This window comes from Ranitomeya imitator, chromosome 4, assembly GCF_032444005.1.
Source record: "Ranitomeya imitator isolate aRanImi1 chromosome 4, aRanImi1.pri, whole genome shotgun sequence".
Lineage (NCBI taxonomy): Eukaryota > Metazoa > Chordata > Amphibia > Anura > Dendrobatidae > Ranitomeya > Ranitomeya imitator.
Window position 1 is genome coordinate 422,903,255 of NC_091285.1, and position 22,242 is coordinate 422,925,496.

Sequence of the window (22,242 nt, forward strand, 5' to 3'; positions counted from 1 at the left end):
AATGCCCTTTGGCCTATCTATGGCTCCGAGGGTGTTCACGAAATTGTTGTTGGAAGTAATGTCTTTTTTGCGGTTAAAAGACACACTAGTCATCCCGTATCTAGATGATCTACTAATAGTAGGAAAGGACTCCCTACAGTGTGAACAGAGATTGGAAGAGGTAGCCTTTTCATTGCAATCTCTTGGTTGGATTATTAATTGGGAGAAATCCAGACTCCGGCCTGTTACATGTCAGAAGTTCCTTGGCCTCCTTTAAGATTCAGTTGAGCAAATATGTTGCCTGCCAGATAGTAAAAAGACCTCCATAATTGATAAAGTGAACTTAGCAATCAATAGGCGTAGTATGACTTTGAGAAGTGCCATGTCATTGCTGGGGTCTTTAACTTCTTGTATTCCTGCAGTTGAGTGGGCTCAGTTTCATTCCAGGCAGCTGCAAAGATTTATATTACAGGAGAGTATTGAAAATCAGGGATGTCTAGATCAGATAGTTTTTCTTCCGTCAGAAGTGGTACACTCCCTCACTTGGTGGTTAGATTGGGGAAATCTGTCAAAGGGAGTCCTGTGGGTAATCACTCCTTCAAATATAGTTACCACAGATGCTAGTCCTAATGTTGGGGAGCACATTTTCGGGATCAGATGGTCCAGGGTCTCTGGTCCAGATCGGAGTATAGTAATTCTTCTAATGTAAAAGAATTGAGAGCTGTATATTATTCCCTGCTCCACTTTCTTCCTCAGCTGCGAGGCTCTCACACAAGGGTCCTCTCCGACAACACCTCTGCGGTGGCCTATCTAAACCGTCAAGGAGGTACACGGTCAGACACTCTTATGGAGGTGGCGTCAGACATCATAAGGCTAGCCGAAGGTCATCTGTTGTCCTTGTCAGCGGTACACATAAGAGGGGTAGACAACTTTCAGGCCGATTTTCTCAGTCGTCATACTCTTCATCAGGGGCAATGGATGCTCAACAGGAAGATTTTCAGAATGATAACAACTCGATGGGGCATACCTCAAATAGACTTGTTCTCAACAAGATCCAATCGACAGGTCAGGATGTTTGCCTCCCTGTGCAGGCTGGACAATCCAGACATATTAGATGTCCTTCAGGTACCATGGACATTCGACCTGGCATACGCATTTCCACCATGGAATCTATTGCCCATGGTGATAAGGAAGATAAGCAAGGAAGGGGCAAGAGTTCTGCTAATAGCCCCCTTTTGGCCCTAGAGGCCATGGTTTTCATGGCTCAGAGCCATGTCGGTGACAGATCCGTGGATTCTGCCTCTGGCCGACAACATGCTGTCTCAAGGTCCGTTTTTCCATCCTCAGGTGAAGGGCATGAACTTAACTGCCTGGAATTTGAGAGGCAATTACTAAGCAGGAGAGGGTTTTCTAGTGGATTAATAGATACCCTTATGAAGAGTAGAAAGCCTTCTACCACCAAAATTTATGTTAGAGTCTGGAAAAAATTTCTTCAGTTTCACACTACACAAATTTCTTCAGAGGTGCCTATATTTTCAATACTGGAGTTTTTGCAAAAAGGACTAGAATTGGGACTTTCAGTTAATACTTTGAAAGTTCAGGTCTCAGCATTAGGAGCCCTCTTCAGTTATGATATCGCAGGTGATAGATGGATATCCCGTTTTATATCTGCATGTGAACGATCAAAACCAATAAATATCCCACAGGTGCCCCAGTGGGATCTATCTTTGGTTCTAGATGCATTGACACAAAGCCCGTTTGAGCCTATTCATGCAGCCTCGTTAAAGAACATATCATTGAAAGCAATATTATTAGTAGCTTTGGTATCAGCTAGAAGAGTGAGTGATCTGCAGGCGTTGTCAATCGATCCTCCATACCTATCTATAACACCTGACAGAATAATTTTGAAAACAGATCCATGTTACCTACCTAAGGTGGCCACTAGTTTTCATAGATCCCAGGAGATCGTATTACCTACTTTTTATAAGGACCACTCATCTCCAGAGGAAGTAAGACTTCATACCCTAGACGTAAAGAGGACTATTCTAGCCTATTTAGAGAGAACTAGGGACTGGAGGAAGAGTAGGGCCCTGTTTGTGTCTTTTCAGGGTAGAACCAAAGGATCCAGAGTCACGAAGGGAACATTATCTCGTTGGATCAGAGAAGCTATAACCTTGGCTTACAGAACCAAAGGAAGAGATCCTCCAATGCATGTGGGGGCTCATTCCACAAGGGCCGTATCAACTTCCTGGGCAGAAAGGGCGAACGTGCCAATAGAACTTATATGTAACGCCGCAACTTGGGCTTCACCGGGCACCTTCTATAGGCACTATAGATTGGACCTATCCGCGGCTTCTGATCTTACCTTTGGGGTTTCGATTCTTGACTCAGTTAACCCACCCAATTTATAGTCTCTGAAATTCTCTCGTGGGTGCTGTCGTGGCGAATGGAAAATACCGGATTACTCACCGGTAATGCTCTTTTATAGAGCCCACGACAGCACCCATTCACATCCCTCCCTTTTCTTTGTATAGTTGCACGTGGTGCTTTTTTGGTGAGGTGTAAATATTAGAAAGATGTAGTATGAGGTTGTAAATATGTATATATGTATATACCTGAACCTGTTAACTAAAACCTGGCGGCGGTTCCTCCTATTCTCTGTAAAACAACTGAGGAGCGAGGGGGGGCCGCCCCTTTTATCTCTCTGTAGGTTTCCTGTTCCTAGGGGCGGATCCCCTCTCTCGTGGGTGCTGTCGTGGGCTCTATAAAAGAGCATTACCGGTGAGTAATCCGGTATATTCTATTAATTCTATTAATGTTATTTGCAAGTGATTAAGGACATGTAGTTGTAATACAACTAATAATTAGGACATCAATATAATAGTGGGTGGAAGTACAGTACATTCCCAAATAGCCTCTTGAAGGATCCAGGAATAATTTTTTGGGAATGCAACATGCACACTGTAAGGATTCTGCTGATTGCTGGAGAAATTGTCATGTGACCGCTCCATAGGAGAATTGTATAATTAAGCTCACATGTCAACTAGCTTCTTTCAAAAGAAAACTAAGAAAAGCAGGAACAGAATCTAGAAGACAACCACTCCAGCGCGAAAATCGCGGAATCCTGACAATGTAGTTATGACACATTATTGGGACTCATCAAGATGTAGTTAGAGTGACTACAGCAATTTGTGCCTGGATCGGCACTCAAAATGAAGCCTTTCTGATACAGCAATAATAAACATAAAAAGTACACATAATTGGTATTGCCATTTGGCGAATGTCATAAAAAAACAGCCAAAAAATGTTGCTTTTTTCATCATAGTGACTCACAAAAAAGTTTATAAAAAGGGATCTAAAAGTCCTATGTAAAAACATATGATACAAATGAAAACGCCAAAAGATCCTGCAAAAAACAAGCACTAATATGGCGCAAAAAATAAAAAAGTTACCGCTCTCAGAATAGGATGATGCAAAAACAAATTCATTTTGCTAAAATATTGTTTTTAGTGTTTAAAAATAGCAAATCATAAAAACTATATAAATCTGGTATCGCTGTAATCGTACCGACCCAACAAACAAATCGGTCTTATAGTTTTTACCGCAGGATGAAAAGTTTAGTAACTCTTTGTGTACCTACTAGTATATTTATGAGTATGGATCTCCTTACTGTAACAGGTATGTCATAGCAACAGATTATTTTATTTCACAATAGAATTTGAGCACTATAATCAATGTAATGAAAACAAAGGGACACAGAAATTACTAGTCTATGTACAGAAATAAGTATATTATTATTATTGTGAAGTCCATTGGTCATTTTTATTCTATTACAATATGTATCTTTAGGGATATTTTCGATGCGCTCCAAAAGTTTGGTTGAAGTTTGCAGAAGGCTATTCTTCGTTAGACCTCGGCATTGTAATATGGATACACAGAGATAAAGACAAACAGCTATTTTTTAAAGTGAACCCGTCAGCAGGATTGTGCACAGTAACCTGCAGACACGGTCAGGTCGGCGCCGTTATACTTGATTAGACCGGCGCGAATCTCTCGCATCAATCTCCGGCACTGGGGACCAGAGCATTCAGCTGTATAGAAATACATGCAGCCGAACACTCCGGTCCGAGTGCCAGCGGCAGTGCCGGATATCGATGCAAGAGACTCGAGCGAGTTTCTCACATTGCACAAGTGTGATCCCGGCCTTACAATGGTACCTGGGTTGATGAAATCCATCTTGTGGTTGTTGTTTAATCTTTATTTTCAGCTCTGAGTTAACCCCTTCCCGACCCATGACGCCACGTAGGCGTCATGAAAGTCGGTGCCAATCCGACCCATGACGCCTATGCGGCGTCATGCAAAGATCGCGTCCCTGCAGATCCGGTGAAAGGGTTAACTCCCATTTCACCCGATCTGCAGGGACAGGGGGAGTGGTAGTTTAGCCCAGGGGGGGTGGCTTCACCCCCTCGTGGCTACGATCGCTCTGATTGGCTGTTGAAAGTGAAACTGCCAATCAGAGCGATTTGTAATATTTCACCTATTATAACGGGTGAAATATTACAATCCAGCCATGGCCGATGCTGAAATATCATCGGCCATGGCTGGAAATACTAATGTGCCCCCACCCCACCCCACCGATCGCCCCCCCCCAGCCCCCCGATCTGGCCGGTACACTGCTCCGGCTCCCCTCCGTCCTGTGCTCCGCTCCCCCCCGTGCTCTTGTCCGCTCCCCCCGTGCTCCAATCACCCCCCCGTGCTCCAATCACCCCCCCTGCACTCCGATCCACCCCCCCCCGGTGCTCCGTTCCACCCCCGCGTGCTCCGTTCCAGCCCCCCCGTGCTCCGTTCCACGCCCCCCGTGCTCCGTTCCACCCCTCCCGCGCTCCGATTCCCCCCCCCGTGCTCCGATCCCCCACCGTGGTCCCCCCCCAACCCCATCATACTTACCGATCCAGCCGGGGTCCCGTCCGTCTTCTCCCTGGGCGCCGCCATCTTCCAAAATGGCGGGCGCATGCGCAGTGTGCCCGCCGAATCTGCCGGCCGGCAGATTCGTTCCAAAGTGCATTTTGATCACTGAGATAGATTATATCTCAGTGATCAAAATAAAAAAAATAATAAATGACCCCCCCCCCCCCTTTGTCACCCCCATAGGTAGGGACAATAAAAAAATAAAGAAATTTTTTTTTTTCCACTAATGTTAGAATAGGGGTAGGGTTAGGGCTAGGGTTAGGGTTAGGGCTAGGGTTTCGGTATGTGCACACGTATTCTGGTCCTCAGCGGATTTTTCCGCTGCGGATTTGATAAATCCGCAGTGCTAAACCGCTGCGGATTTATGGTGGATTTACCGCGTTTTTTTCTGCGCATTTCACTGCGGTTTTACAACTGCGATTTTCTATTGGAGCAGTTGTAAAACCGCTGCGGAATCCGCACAAAGAAGTGACATGCTGCGGAATGTAAACCGCTGCGTTTCCGTGCAGTTTTTCCGCAGCATAGCGATTTTTGTTTCCCGTAGGTTTACATTGAACTGTAAACTCATGGGAAACTGCTGCGGATCCGCAGCGTTTTCCGCAGCGCATGCACATACCTTTAGAATTAGGCTATGTGCACACGGTGCGGATTTGGCTGCGGATTGGCCGCTGCGGATTCGCAGCAGTGTTCCATCAGGTTTACAGTACCATGTAAACATATGAAAAACCAAATCCGCTGTGCCCATGGTGCGGAAAATACCGCGCGGAAACGCTGCGTTGTATTTTCCGCAGCATGTCAATTCTTTGTGCGGATTCCGCAGCGTTTTACACCTGTTCCTCAATAGGAATCCGCAGGTGAAATCCGCACAAAAAACACTGGAAATCCGCGGAAAATCCGCAGGTAAAACGCAGTGCCTTTTACCCGCGGATTTTTCAAAAATGGTGCGGAAATATCTCACACGAATCCGCAACGTGGGCACATAGCCTTAGGGTTGGAATTAGGGTTGTGGTTAGGGTTGTGATTAGGGTTATGGCTACAGTTGGGATTAGGGATAGGGGTGTGTTGGAGTTAGTGTTGGAGGTAGAATTGAGGGGTTTCCACTGTTTAGGCACATCAGGGGTCTCCAAACGCAACATGGCGCCACCATTGATTCCAGCCAATCTCGTATTCAAAAAGTCAAATGGTGCTCCCTCACTTCCGAGCCCTGACGTGTGCCCAAACAGTGGTTTACCCCCACATATGGGGTACCAGCATACTCAGGACAAACTGCGCAACAATTACTGGGGTCCAATTTCTCCTGTTACCCTTGTGAATCTAAAAAAATGCTTGCTAAAACATAATTTTTGAGGAAAGAAAAATGATTTTTTATTTTCACGGCTCTGCGTTGTAAACGTCTGTGAAGCACTTGGGGGTTCAAAGTGCTCACCACATATCTAGATAAGTTCCTTGGGGGGTCTAGTTTCTAAAATGGGGTAACTTGTGGGGGTTTCTACTGTTTAGGCACACCAGGGGCTCTGCAAACGCAACGTGACACCCGCAGACCATTCCATCAAAGTCTGCATTTCAAAAGTCACTACTTCCCTTCTGAGCCCCGACGTGTGCCCAAACAGTGGTTTACCCCCACTCATGGGATATCAGCGTACTCAGGAGAAACTGGACAACAACTTTTGGGGTCCAATTTCTCCTGTAACCCTTGGGAAAATAAAAAATTCTGGGCTAAATAATTATTTTTGAGGAAAGAAAACGTATTTATTATTTTCACGGCTCTGCATTATAAACTTCTATGAAGCACTTGGGGGTTCAAAGTGCTCACCACACATCTAGATAAGTTCCTTTTGGGGTCTAGTTTCCAAAATGGGGTCACTTGTGGGGGGTTTCTACTGTTAAGCCACATCAGGGGCTCTGCAAACGCAACGTGACGCCCACAGAGCATTCCATCAAAGTCTGCATTTCAAAACGTCACTACTTCACTTCCGAGCCCCGGCATGTGCCCAAACAGTGATTTACCCCCACATATGGGGTATCAGCGTACTCAGGAGAAACTGGACAACAACTTTTGGGGTCAAATTTCTCCTGTTACCCTTGGGAAAATAAAAAATTGCAGGCTAAAAGATCATTTTTGAGAAAATAATTTTTTTTTTTTATTTTCATGGCTCTGCGTTATAAACTTCTGTGAAGCACTTGGGGGTTCAAAGTCCTCACCACACATCTAGATTAGTTCCTTTGGGGGTCTAGTTTCCAAAATGGTGTCATTTCTGGGGGATCTCCAATGTTTAGCCACACAGGGGCTCTCCAAACGTGACATGGTGTCCGCTAATGATTGGAGCTAATTTTCCATTTAAAAAGCCAAATGGCGTGCCATCCCTTCCGAGCCCTGCCGTGTGCCCAAACAGTGGTTTACCCCCACATATGGGGTATCAGCGTACTCAGGACAAACTGGACAACAATATTTCGGGTCCAATTTCTCCTATTATCCTTGGCAAAATAGGAAATTCCAGGCTAAAAAATCATTTTTGAGGAAAGAAAAATTATTTTTTATTTTCATGGCTCTGCGTTATAAACTTCTGTGAAGCACCTGGGGGTTTAAAGTGCTCAATATGCATCTAGATAAGTTCCTTGGGGGGTCTAGTTTCCAAAATGGGGTCACTTGTGGGGGAGCTCCAATGTTTAGGCACACAGGGGCTCTCCAAACGCGACATGGTGTCCGCTAACAATTGGAGCTAATTTTCCATTCAAAAAGTCAAATGGCGCGCCTTCCCTTCCGAGCCCTGCCGAGTGCCCAAACAGTGGTTTACCCCCACATATGAGGTATCGACGTACTCGGGAGAAATTGCCCAACAAATTTTATGATCCATTTTATCCTACTGCCCATGTGAAAATGAAAAAATTGAGGCGAAAAGAATTTTTTTGTGAAAAAAAAGTACTTTTTCATTTTTACAGATCAATTTGTGAAGCACCTGAGGGTTTAAAGTGCTCACTAGGCATCTAAATAAGTTCCTTGGGGGGTCTAGTTTCCAAAATGGGGTCACTTGTGGGGGAGCGCCAATGTTTAGGCACACAGGAGCTATCCAAACGCGACATGGTGTCCGCTAACGATGGAAATAATTTTTCATTCAAAAAGTCAAATGGCGCTCCTTCCCTTCCGAGCCTTACCATGTGCCCAAACAGTGGTTTACCCCCACATGTGAGGTATTGGTGTACTCAGGAGAAATTGCCCAACACATTTTAGGATCTATTTTATCCTGTTGCCCATGTGAAAATGAAAAAATTGAGGCTAAAAGAATTTTTTTGTGAAAAAAAAGTACTTTTTCATTTTTACGGATCAATTTGTGAAGCACCTGGGGGTTCAAAGTGCTCACTATGCATCTAGATAAGTTCCTTGGGGCGTCTAGTTTCCAAAATGGGGTCACTTGTGGGGGAGCTCCAATTTTTAGGCACACGGGGGCTCTCCAAACGTGACATGGTGTCCGCTAAAGAGTGGAGCCAATTTTTGATTCAAAAAGTCAAATGGCGCTCCTTCCCTTCCAAGCCCTGCCGTGCGCCCAAACAGTGGTTTACCCCCACATATGAGGTATCAGCGTACTCAGGACAAATTGGACAACAACTTTCGTGGTTCAGTTTCTCCTTTTACCATTGGGAAAATTAAAAAATTGTTGCTAAAAGATAATTTTTGTGACTAAAAAGTTAAATGTTCATTTTTTCCTTCCATGTTGCTTCTGCTGCTGTGAAGCACCTGAAGGGTTAATAAACTTCTTGAATGTGGTTTTGAGTACCTTGAGGGGTGCAGTTTTTAGAATGGTGTCACTTTTGGGTATTTTCAGCCATATAGACCCCTCAAACTGACTTCAAATGTGAGGTGGTCCCTAAAAAAAATGGTTTTGTAAATTTCGTTGTAAAAATGACAAATCGCTGGTCAAATTTTAACCCTTATAACTTCCTAACAAAAAAAATGTTTGTTTCCAAAATTGTGCTGATGTAAAGTAAACATGTGGGAAATGTTATTTATTAACTATTTTGTGTCACATATCTCTCTGGTTTAACAGAAAAAAAATTCAAAATGTGAAAATTGCGAAATTTTCAAAATTTTCGCCAAATTTCCGTTTTTATCACAAGTAAACACAGAATTTATTGACCTAAATTTACCACTAACATGAAGCCCAATATGTCACGAAAAAACAATCTCAGAACCGCTAGGATCCGTTGAAGCGTTCCTGAGTTATTACCTCATAAAGGGACACTGGTCAGAATTGCAAAAAACGGCAAGGTCTTTAACCCCTTCCCGACCTTTGACGCATACGCTGCGTCATGAAAGTCGGTGCCATTCCGACCCATGACGCAGCATATGCGTCATGGAAAGATCGCGTCCCTGCAGATCGGGTGAAAGGGTTAACTCCCATTTCACCCGATCTGCAGGAACAGGGGGAGTGGTAGTTTAGCCCAGGGGGGGTGGCTTCACCCCCTCGTGGCTACGATCGCTCTGATTGGCTGTTGAAAGTGAAACTGCCAATCAGAGCGATTTGTAATATTTCACCTAAAAAAATGGTGAAATATTACAATCCAGCCATGGCCGATGCTGCAATATCATCGGCCATGGCTGGACACACTAATGTGCACCCACCCCACCCCTCCGATGGCCCCCCCAGCCCCCCGATCTGTGGTCCGCTCCCCTCGGTCCCCCACTCCGTGCTCCAATCCACCCCCCCGTGTTCCGATCCACCCCCCCGTGCTCCGACGCCCACCCCCCCCCCCCGTGCCCTGATCTCCCCCCCCTTATACTTACCTGGCCTCCCGGGGACCGTCCGTCTTCTTTCCTGGGCGCCGCCATCTTCCAAAATGGCGGGCGCATGTGCAGTGCGCCCGCCGAATCTGCCGGCCGGCAGATTCGTTCCAGAGTGAATTTTGATCACTGAGATAGGTTATATCTCAGTGATCAAAATAAAAAAAAAAAGTAAATCACCCCCCCCCCCTTTGTCACCCCCATAGGTAGGGACAATAAAAAAAATAATTTTTTTTTTCCCCACTAAGGTTGGGGTAAGAACTAGGGGTAGGGGTAGGGTTAGGGGTAGGGTTAGGGTTTCGGTATGTGCACACGTTTTCTGGTCCTCTGCGGATTTTTCCGCAGAGGATTTGATAAATCCGCAGTGCTAAACCGCTGCGGATTTATGGCGGATTTACCATGTTTTTTCTGCGCATTTCAATGCGGTTTTACAACAGCGATTTTCTATTTGAGCAGTTGTAAAACCGCTGCGGAATCCGCAGAAAGAAGTGACATGCTGCAGAATGTAAACCGCTGCGTTTCCGTGCAGTTTTTCTGCAGCATGTGTACAGCGATTTTTGTTTTCCATAGGTTTGCATTGAACTGTAAACTCATGGGAAACTGCTGCGGATCCGCAGCGTTTTCCGCAGCGTGTGCACATACCTTTAGAATTAGGCTATGTGCACACGGTGCGGATTGGCCGCTGCGGATCCGCAGCAGAGTTCCATCAGGTTTACAGTACCATGTAAACATATGGAAAGCCAAATCCGCTGTGCCCATGGTGCGGAAAATACCACGCGGGAACGCTGCGTTGTATTTTCCGCAGCATGTCAATTCTTTGTGCGGATTCCGCAGCGTTTTACACCTGTTCCTCAATAGGAATCCGCAGGTGAAATCCGGACAAAAAACACTGGAAATCCGCGGTAAATCCGCAGGTAAAACGCAGTGCCTTTTACCCGCGGATTTTTCAAAAATGGTGCTGAAAAAACTCATACAAATCCGCAACGTGGGCACATGGCCTTAGGGTTAGGGTTGGGTTGGAATTAGGGTTGTGGTTAGGGTTAGGGGTGTGTTGGGGTTACGGGTGTGTTGGGGTTAGGGTTGTGATTAGGGTTACGGCTACAGTTGGGATAAGGGTTAGGGGTGTGTTGGAGTTAGAATTGAGGGGTTTCCACTGTTTAGGCACATCAGGGGGTCTCCAAACGCAACATGGCGCCACCATTGATTCCAGCCAATCTTGTATTCAAAAAGTCAAATGGTGCTCCCTCACTTCCGAGCCCCGACGTGCACCCAAACAGTGGTTTACCCCCACATATGGGGTACCAGCATACTCAGGACAAACTGCGCAACAATTACTGGGGTCCAATTTCTCCTGTTACCCTTGTGAAAATAAAGAAATGCTTGCTAAAACATCATTTTTGAGGAAAGAAAAATGATTTTTTATTTTCACGGCTCTGCGTTGTAAACGTCTGTGAAGCACTTGGGGGTTCAAAGTGCTCACCACATATCTAGATAAGTTCCTTGGGGGGTCTAGTTTATAAAATGGGGTCACTTGTGGGGTGTTTCTACTGTTTAGGCACACCAGGGGCTCTGCAAACGCAATGTGACGCCCGCAGACCATTCCATCAAAGTCTGCATTTCAAAAGTCACTACTTCCCTTCTGAGCCCCGACGTGCGCCCAAACAGTGGTTTACCCCCACACATGGGGTATCAGCGTACTCAGGAGAAACTGGACAACAACTTTTGGGGTCCAATTTCTCCTGTAACCCTTGGGAAAATAAAAAATTCTGGGCTAAATAATTATTTTTGAGGAAAGAAAACGTATTTATTATTTTCACGGCTCTGCATTATAAACTTCTATGAAGCACTTGGGGGTTCAAAGTGCTCACCACACATCTAGATAAGTTCCTTTCGGGGTCTAGTTTCCAAAATGGGGTCACTTGTGGGGGGTTTCTACTGTTAAGCCACATCAGGGGCTCTGCAAACGCAACGTGACGCCCACAGAGCATTCCATCAAAGTCTGCATTTCAAAACGTCACTACTTCACTTCCGAGCCTCGGCATGTGCCCAAACAGTGGTTTACCCCCACATATGGGGTATCAGCGTACTCAGGAGAAACTGGACAACAACTTTTGGGATCCAATTTCTCCTGTTACCCTTGGGAAAATAAAAAATTCTGGGCTAAATAATTATTTTTGAGGAAAGAAAACGTATTTATTATTTTCACGGCTCTGCATTATAAACTTCTATGAAGCACTTGGGGGTTCAAAGTGCTCACCACACATCTAGATAAGTTCCTTTCGGGGTCTAGTTTCCAAAATGGGGTCACTTGTGGGGGGTTTCTACTGTTAAGCCACATCAGGGGCTCTGCAAACGCAACGTGACGCCCACAGAGCATTCCATCAAAGTCTGCATTTCAAAATGTCACTACTTCACTTCCGAGCCCCGGCATGTGCCCAAACAGTGGTTTACCCCCACATATGGGGTATCAGCGTACTCAGGAGAAACTGGACAACAACTTTTGGGGTCAAATTTCTCCTGTTACCCTTTGTAAAATAAAAAATTGCAGGCTAAAAGATCATTTTTGAGAAAATAATTTTTTTTTTTTATTTTCATGGCTCTGCGTTATAAACTTCTGTGAAGCACTTGGGGGTTCAAAGTCCTCACCACACATCTAGATTAGTTCCTTTGGGGGTCTAGTTTCCAAAATGGGGTCATTTCTGGGGGATCTCCAATGTTTAGGCACACAGGGGCTCTCCAAACGTGACATGGTGTCCGCTAACAATTGGAGCTAATTTTCCATTCAAAAAGTCAAATGGTGCGCCTTCCCTTCCGAGCCCTGCCGTGTGCCCAAACAGTGGTTTACCCCCACATATGAGGTATCGGCGTACTCGGGAGAAATTGCCCAACAAATTTTATGATCCATTTTATCCTACTGCCCATGTGAAAATGAAAAAATTGAGGCGAAAAGATTTTTTTTGTGAAAAAAACGTACTTTTTCATTTTTACAGATCAATTTGTGAAGCACCTGAGGGTTTAAAGTGCTCACTAGGCATCTAAATAAGTTCCTTGGGGGGTCTAGTTTCCAAAATGGGGTCACTTGTGGGGGAGTGCCAATGTTTAGGCACACAGGAGCTCTCCAAACGCGACATGGTGTCCGCTAACGATGGAAATAATTTTTCATTCAAAAAGTCAAATGGCGCTCCTTCCCTTCCGAGCCTTACCATGTGCCCAAACAGTGGTTTATCCCCACATATGAGGTATCGGCGTACTCAGGAGAAATTGCCCAACACATTTTAGGATCCATTTTATCCTGTTGCCCATGTGAAAATGAAAAAATTGAGGCTAAAAGAATTTTTTTGTGAAAAAAAAGTACTTTTTCATTTTTACGGATCAATTTGTGAAGCACCTGGGGGTTCAAAGTGCTCACTATGCATCTAGATAAGTTCCTTGGGGCGTCTAGTTTCCAAAATGGGGTCACTTGTGGGGGAGCTCCAATTTTTAGGCACACGGGTGCTCTCCAAACGTGACATGGTGTCCGCTAAAGAGTGGAGCCAATTTTTGATTCAAAAAGTCAAATGGCGCTCCTTCCCTTCCAAGCCCTGCCGTGCGCCCAAACAGTGGTTTACCCCCACATATGAGGTATCAGCGTACTCAGGACAAATTGGACAACAACTTTCGTGGTTCAGTTTCTCCTTTTACCATTGGGAAAATAAAAAAATTGTTGCTAAAAGATAATTTTTGTGACTAAAAAGTTAAATGTTCATTTTTTCCTTCCATGTTGCTTATGCTGCTGTGAAGCACCTGAAGGGTTAATAAACTTCTTGAATGTAGTTTTGAGTACCTTGAGGGGTGCAGTTTTTAGAATGGTGTCACTTTTGGGTATTTTCAGCCATATAGACCCCTCAAACTGACTTCAAATGTGAGGTGGTCCCTAAAAAAATGGTTTTGTAAATTTCGTTGTAAAAATGAGAAATCGCTGGTCAAATTTTAACCCTTATAACTTCCTAACAAAAAAAATTTTGTTTCCAAAATTGTGCTGATGTAAAGTAAACATGTGGGAAATGTTATTTATTAACTATTTTGTGTCACATATCTCTCTGGTTTAACAGAATAAAAATTCAAAATGTGAAAATTGCGAAATTTTCAAAATTTTTGTCAAATTTCCGTTTATATCACAAATAAACGCAGAATTTATTGACCTAAATTTACCACTAACATGAAGCCCATTATGTCACGAAAAACAGGATTTTTGGCTGCTTACCGTAAAATCTGTTTCTCGGAGCCTTCATTGGGGGACACAGGAACCATGGGTGTATGCTGCTGCCACTAGGAGGCTGACACTATGCAAATAAAAAAGTTAGCTCCTCCTCTGCAGTGTACACCCTACCGACAGGAAGTAGGATATTCAGTTAGTGAGAAAGCAGTAGGAGAAGCAACGTGTAAAAGAGAAAGAATAATAATATAATAATAATAAACTTTATCTACATAGCGCCAACAAATTCCATGGCGCTCCATAGATTAACAGTTTCAAACACTCAAAGAGTGTTCAAAGAACTCAAACGTAAACGGTAAACAGAGCTGTTCAACCTGGGAGGGTGCTGTGTCCCCCAATGAAGGCTCCGAGAAACAGATTTTACGGTAAGCAACCAAAAATCCTGTTTTCTCTATCGCCTTTCATTGGGGGACACAGGAACCATGGGACGTCCCAAAGCAGTCCCTGGGGTGGGAAAAAACAGACTTCCATCAAGTCCGAGGACTCACCACTGCCGCCTGCAGGATCCTTCTGCCCAGGCTGGAGTCCGCCGTAGTTCGGCGAAACGTGTAGATGGAAGACCAGGTAGCCGCTTTGCAAAGTCGTCGGCGAAGGCCCCATGACGTACCGCACTGGAAGCGCCGACTGCCCGGGTAGAGTGAGCCTTTCTCAGGAGGGGGCACTCTTGTTCTTGACCCGGTAAGCTTCCAAAATAGCCGTTCTGATAGAGCGAGCAATAGTCGCCTTGGAAGCCAGCAGACCTCTACGCACGCCATCAGGGATGGCGAAAAGAGAATCCATCTTTCAGAAAGCAGCCGTGTTAGCCAGGGAGATCCTCACTGCCCTGACGAGGCCCAGCCTGTTCAACGATCGCTCCAGAGGATGAGTCGGAGCTGGACAAAAGGAAGGTAGAACGATGTCCTCGTTGAGGTGGAAAGATGAAAACCACCTCGAAAAAGGAAGGAAGGTGGAGGCCTGGGACCACCTTGTCCTGGTGGAAAATCAAGAAAGAAGGTCGGCAAGAAATGGCCGCCAACTCAAAAACGCGGCGGAACGAAGGGATAGACCTGAGAAAAGCCACCTTCCGAGATAGAACTGACAGGGAAAACTCCCTGATAGGCTCAAAGGGGAGAACCCCTAAGAACAACCAACACAACCTTTAAACCCCATGAATCCACAGAGGCCCTGTACGGAGGGACCGCGTGGGCTACTACTTGAAGTAAGGTCAACCTGTGGCTGAGAAGATAACGTCTTCTTAAAAGGGAAGAAGAGCGCAGGAACCTGGCCCTTTAGGGAACTGAGAGCAAAGCCCGAATCCAGTCCTGCCTGAAGGAAAACCAAATGGAAGGCAGGGAAAAAGGACATAGGTGAAAAGAGGTTGGACCCGCATCAACGAAAGTAAGCCTTCCAGGTACGATAGTAGATCCTGGAAGAAGACGAAGGCTTCCCAGCCTGGATTATAGAGTGACCCATTTGGGCCGAAAGACCGGACGCTCTTAGAACTGTGGAGTCCACAGCCACGCCGTTAAACTGAGCGACCGATAATTCGGGTGGCAGAATGGACCCTGAGACAGTAGATCGGGTCCGTTGGGAAGGCACCCGGGGTGTCCGCGAGAAGATTGACGATGTCTGCAAATCAAGATCTCCTGGGCCAATCTAGGACGATCAGAATGACCGGCACCCATCCAGCCTTGATCTTTTTTCGACAGCTTGGAAAGCAAGGGAAGGCGTGGGAACCGATAGGGGAGCACGAACTGCAACCAAGGAATGGCCAGAGTGACACCACTGCGAGAGGATCACGGGACCCTGGGCCGACCCGAGGGGCCTTCCTGTTCAATCAGGACGCCATGAGGTCCACCACTGGAGTCCCCCATGGAAGAGAAATCCGATAGGAAACCTCCTGAAGGGCCATTCCCCTGCCGCGAGGCCCTCGCGGCCTAAATGTCCACGCCGGGGACATGCACTGCAGAGCTCACCAGGACCGTTGCCTCTGTTCAAAGGAGGATCCTGGAATCTCGGCCGAGGCCAGAGAACGCCAAGTCCACCCCTGGTGGTAGACATGCCACTGGTGTGTCATTGTCTGGATTCGAATTGGCAGGCTGCTGAGAATCCTTACCCAGTGAAGGAAAGACAGAAAGATGATCCTGAACTCGAGGACATTGATCGGCAAAGAGGACTCCTGCGCCGACCAACAACCCTGAAAGAACAGGAGGCAAAGCCCCGCGCTTCCGCCGAGCGGGCCGGCGTCCGTCGTCACCACCTGCCAGGGAACTGGAAGGAAGGATATGCTGTGAAGGATCCACTCTGGCATAAGAGAAGTGACCTCGGCCACCAGTCGAGGAACCGTTTGACCCAGAAAAACCGGATCGGACGATGCAGGGAGAAGACAGACATGTCCCCTGTGATAGAATAGCCTGCTGAAGAAGTCTTGAATGAAACGGCGAAGGTAAAATTGCTTCCGATGTTGCAACTAACCTCCTTAGGGCCTTTAAGGCCCATCGGAAAGGAGGGGAGCTGAAAACCCAGGAGCAAGCGAACTTCCTGACAAAGGAGGGATATCCTGTCTTCGGGAAGGAAGACTCTGGTCCGACAAGTGTCGAAGAACATGCCCGGAGATACGAGGCGCTTAACAAGACGGAACTTCTTCCTATTGACGAGCCACCTGTAACGGCTAGAATGTCGGGAAAGGTGGATAGACTTTCGGGAGCCTGAAGCCGAAATTCCTGAGCCTCCATGGAAGCGATTACTGAACGAGGTAATATCATCCTGAAGTGTCTCTGACGAAACTTCCTGTTCAGCAAATTGAGATCCGGACTAGGACGAACCTTGTCGTCCTCTGTCAGTACAAAAAGATTCGAAGAGAAGCCTGTGAACTGTTGAACCGTTCCTGTTCTGGGACGGGAACGATTACCCCGGATTTAAGGAGGGAAACAATGGCTCTAAAGAAACCCGGGACCAGAGCGGGGTCTCTTGGAGGTTGGGATTCGAAGACAACGATCCCAGGACCGTGAAATTAAGATTTTGTATCTAGAGGATACAAGTGCCCTGGCCCATGCATCCTCTACTGAGGAGACCCAGACGTCCCTGAGGAACAGAAGACGGTTGCCCAGCCTGAGAAACGGGCTGGGGTCTAGTCGTGGGTCATGCCTAGGTGGAACTTCCAGTCCAGGACCTGGAGAATCCACCTTAGGAGTAGCGGGCACACCAGGAAAGAGTGAGTCGAAGAATACCTTCTCTCTTAACGTGCCTGTGGCCTCTGCTGATGCGAAGAAGGATCTGATGCCGCAAAACTTACGAAAAAGGTCGAAAAGACCGAAGTAGCCGCCTAAGGGGAAGTAGGCGAGGTCTGGAGAAGGGGACTGGTGCCGCCAGTGGCGTCCTTAATAATTTGGTCCAGCTTGGAACTGAAAGGACATGAACCTTTAAAAGGCAGGCTCGTAAGGGACTTCTTTGATGACTCTTGAGCCAAAACGGTGCGACGGCTGGCAACAACATTACTGGGCGCCTATGCGGCAGAAGACGCGACGTCCAGGGACCAAATTATTCCCCGGCGTGAGTAATCTGGGTGGCAAGTTCCGCCAGCCGGCCTGATGGAGCTCCAGCTTGAATGCCCCAATGGAGTTGTTTAGCCCCTCGGATACAGACTTCGAAACCCAAGTGGAAGCCAAAGCCGGGCATTGGGATGATGCGGCAGTTTCGAAAGCCGACTTCACGAAGGATTCCATGATCATATCGATGGAATCTTTCAGAGCCGCCCCACCGGACAGCGTAAGGACTGTGTTGGTGGCAAGTCTAGCAGCCGACGGATCCACAGGGGGAGAGGTCGTTCTCTAACGCCTCTCATTCTGGTTGGCAATGAGATCCGGAGGAAAGAGACATGAGACTCCAAGACGCTTGTCTCCTTGAGAACGTCTGGTCGAATTCGCTCTTTCTCTGGCCAGACGCTCCTCGAATTCAGGATGAGGAGCAAATACCTTGGGAGGTAGTTTAGACCGTCTAAACGAAACCGCCTGATCTGCAGGTTTCGTAGAGGAATCTTTGATGCCACAGGTCTGATTGGTCGCTCCAATGAGGCTTTGAACCATATCCCTCATGTTAGCGATTTGGTTTGAATCCGGACCCAAATTATCCTCTGAAGGCGCATCAGAGAAAGCCTCGCCTGACTCCGGGGGGAAAGACCAGGGGGAAGTCGACCACAGAGAAGGACCGTGGGGCGAAATGGACCAAGAAGAGAACTCAGACCGGCGTTCCTGTCTGGATCTTTCGCGGCCTGTATTAGAAGACTTGGACGGAGCTTCTTGCGACGCGCTGGCTACTACAGAAGTCTGCAGGGGCAACCGATCAGGCACGGACACAAGGATCTGGGACACCCGTGTGAGATCCGCTACTGATAGAGACAGAGAGGATGGGGACTTTGCTCTGAGGCGGAGCAGCAGGGGGGGGTCCTGGGCGGTCAGCATAATGTGGGTTGCTGCAGGCCTGCCTGAGAAAAGGTAGGAGGTCGGAAGCGACCTCCCTTAAATTTAGACCGAACGGGTCCGAGGAAAAAAATCAGAAGGGGAGAGTATCAGTCTACGGTGCAGAGGTACTCACGGCAGACGCTGCGGTGGGCCTAAGGTGAACACGCAAAGTGTTAGACTAAGCCAGAAGAGGGAGGACAAAAGCGACTTCCCTTAAGATTAGACATGGCGAAGGAACCCCTGAAGAAGCCAGAAGGTTAGGGGACAGGAAAGCAGAGGAGAGAGTCAGTCTGCATCAGAGCTACTCACAACAGGTGATGGATGGAAAACTGCACTCCATGATGTCGATGGTCCTTAACGCAGGGGTGCAGGCAGACAGAGCAGACTTCTGGGACACTCTTCTGTCCGGGATCGGCTGCAATGCTGAACCGCAAGGGATGAGGACGCCAGGCTATGCGCTTTGAGGAGCCAGCGCCAGGTGGTCCTGATGCCGAAAAAACCCTTTCAGGGGCGCAGGAAAAAGTGGGCGGGGCTAACCGCCAGGCCAGGTGCACCAAGATGGCGCCGGGGGCGGAGCTCGCCGATGAAAGCCGGGCGGGAGAAAAACCCGCCTGAGGGAAAGGAAGTGAGGAGACGCGGCGCCGGAAGTAGGCCCCAGAAGAAGCCGGGGCCTAAAATTGGGGTCGGCGGCCGCCGGGGAGGGACGCGGTCGTCGGGAAAAAACGGTGCGGTGACCTTGCAAATACAGGCGCAGCGCGGCCGCAGGAGAAGGCGGCGCTGTTGCCTGCAAGGCCGCCGCTGCGGAAGAGAAAGTGCGGCCACAAGAAAGCGGCGCGGCTGCCTGCAAGGCAGCCACGCTGTGATAGAAAAGAAGTGCGGCTGCAGGAGGAAGCCGGTGCGGCTGCCAGAAAGGGGGCAGCGCCGGGGGAGGAAATGGCGCGGCTGGCTGCACGGCCGCGGCGCAGCGTCAGAACACAGTGCGGCAGGAAAAAGGCAGCGTGGTTACCTATAAGCCAGGCTCAGAGATGCGGCCACCAAAGTAGCGTGGCTGCCACGCGTGGGGCCAATAAGGCGCCAACCTGGCCAAGGCAGCCTGGGGAAAAATTGCGCAGCACTGAACTAGGACTGCTCCAGTGACCACCCCGGATTAGTGGAGGCTCTCAGGCGGAACAGCATGGGGGGGGTATGTGGAATACTCACCTAAAATATCCCACGCCGTTCTGACTAACCTCAATCCGGGGAAGATATCAGACGTCCAGGGAGCTGGTGGACGACCTCGTCTCCTCCAACCGACAGGCTCTGGTGGGCGAGTGGGTGGGGGACGGAGCCAGGACCGGACTTCTGAGCACGCTTGTGTGCTAGGATCTTGGTCCTGGAGAGGGATCTATGAGGATACGGGGTGGCAGTACACGCCGTACTCATAGTCCGTATTGTGGGAGTACAGGTGTGACTGTTCACCCTGTATCCCTCCGGAAACCTGAAAAGAAACGACGCACATTGAGGTAGATAAGGGTCTAATGAAAGACCCGTGTCCACCTCCTACTGACACTAAGCTAAACTGAATATCCTACTTCCTGTCGGTAGGGTGTACACTGCAGAGGAGGAGCTAACTTTTTTATTTGCATAGTGTCAGCCTCCTAGTGGCAGCAGCATACACCCATGGTTCCTGTGTCCCCCAATGAAAGGCGATAGAGAAAAACAATCTCAGAACCGCTAGGATCCGTTGAAGCGTTCCTGAGTTATTACCTCATAAAGGGACACTGGTCAGAATTGCAAAAAACGGCAAGGTCTTTAAGGTCAAAATAGGCTGGGTCATGAAGGGGTTAAGGTCAAAATAGGCTGGGTCATGAAGGGGTTAATGATATGCTCGTGCTCCGGGGCGGGCCTGGAAGGGAAGTCTGCATGTGGTGCTCTGATTACATGTTCTTACTGATGACTTATGACAAGTCTCTGACACCTCACTGACCTGCCCCCTAGTTTACATAATGAATATGATATATACATAAAAAAACGCCTGCCGTGGTACCTGAGCTGCAGTATAATCGCAGGTGTAATGTACCTACCTACACGCAACCTCCGATCCTCTCAAGATCTCCTTCTCTACTCCCCTCTTATCTCTTCTTCCCACAACCGCATCCAAGACTTCTCCCGTGCTTCCCCCATACTCTGGAACTCTCTACCCCAACATATCAGACTCTCGCCTACCATAGAAACCTTCAAAAAGAACCTGAAGACTCACCTCTTCCGACAAGCCTACAGCCTGCAATGATCCTCAACCTACGGAACCGCCGCACAACCAGCCCTACCCTCTCCTAGTGTATCCTCACCCATCCCCTGCAGACTGTGAGCCCTCGCGGACAGGGTCCTCCCTCCTTTTGTCCCAGTGTGCCTTGTTTTTTGCTCATATTTAATGTATTTGTCTATATTTGTCCCGTATTCACATGTGAAGCGCCATGGAATAAATTGCGCTATAAAAATGTATAATAATAATAAAAATATAATGGTTGAGGTTATCCTAATATTAAAAAAAATATATATATATATATATATATATATACACACACACACACATTTGAAAACGGTGCCTGTGCAGTAGCAGCTATTGGTGTATATAGAGGTGATCCGATAGCTGCTACTGCGCAGGCGGCGCCATCTTGCTAGACAATAAAAAAAATCCTTCTCCAAGGTGGCGCCCCCGGCGCAATAGCCGCTATCGGATCACCTCTATATACACCAATAGCTGCTACTGCACAGGCACGGCGGGCGCCATTTTCAAATGGATTATTATTTTTTTTGATATCAGGAGAAATTCAACCTTAATAATTATATGTACATTACACATGCGATCACGCGGCAGCACAAGTGCCACTGTCGGAACCTGCCTGTAAAATGTTTATTTTTTTCAATATGTATACCATATTTTTCTGATGCTCCAGATTATAAGACGCACCCCAAATTTTGTGGAGAAAAATAGCAAATACATTTTTTTGGTGGTGCTTCTTATAATCCATGCGCCTTATTACTTACCGGGGTTGGTGGCTGCGGTGAAGCAGGGTCCCAGGTTCGCTGTTGGAGGAGGCAGGAGTGGGATGATGCTGGGATGAGGGGGTGTTCCGATTTGCGGCACGCCGCTGCGAGTGTCTGGTGCTACTGCGGGGGGCCGGAGCTGCGGAGGCTCTGCCGAAATTTTGTGAAAGGCCAGAGCCCCCGCAGTTCCATGGTTTCCTGTGCGGTGGACTCTGGGAAAATGGCCGCCGTGGGGCGGTGCATGTGCAGATGGAGGTCTTGGCACCAAGATCTCAGGAGATGAGATCTCTGCGCTGAAATCTCATCTCCCGAGATCTTGGTTCCGAGATCTCCATCTGCGCGTGCGCCACCCCCTGGAGGCCATTTTCCCGGAGTCCACCACAGAGGAAACCATGGAACTGCGGGGGCTCTGGCCTTTCACAAAATGTCGGCAGAGCCCCCGCAGCACCCGAGACACCCGCAGTAGGACCGGACACCCACAGCACAGCCGGATACCCTCTCATCCCAGCCTGCGTCTGCAGCAACAGTACCGGTAAGGTATATCCTCATTATAAGATGCATCCCCATTTTCCCCAAAAAATTTTTGGGAAAGGAGTGTGTCTTATAGTCCGAAAAATATGGTATATGATATTCATTATGTAAACTGGGGACAGGTCAGTGAGGGATCAGTGACCTGTCAACAGACTGCATTATGAATAGCTAAGCAGAGCACCACATGAAGCCCACTACAGGCCGCCCCGGAGTACGAGAATATCATTAACTGAAAATAAAGATTACGAAACAACCATAACACGGAT

The 22,242-nt window shown here is 47.6% G+C and overlaps 1 protein-coding gene across 2 annotated transcripts in view; it reads right to left on the bottom strand.

The window, feature by feature from the left end:
* DENND6B (DENN domain containing 6B) overlaps window positions 1-22,242 on the bottom strand; it is a 78,042-nt gene that overhangs the window by 4,651 nt on the left and 51,149 nt on the right. The gene's annotated exons all lie outside the window — the stretch shown is intronic.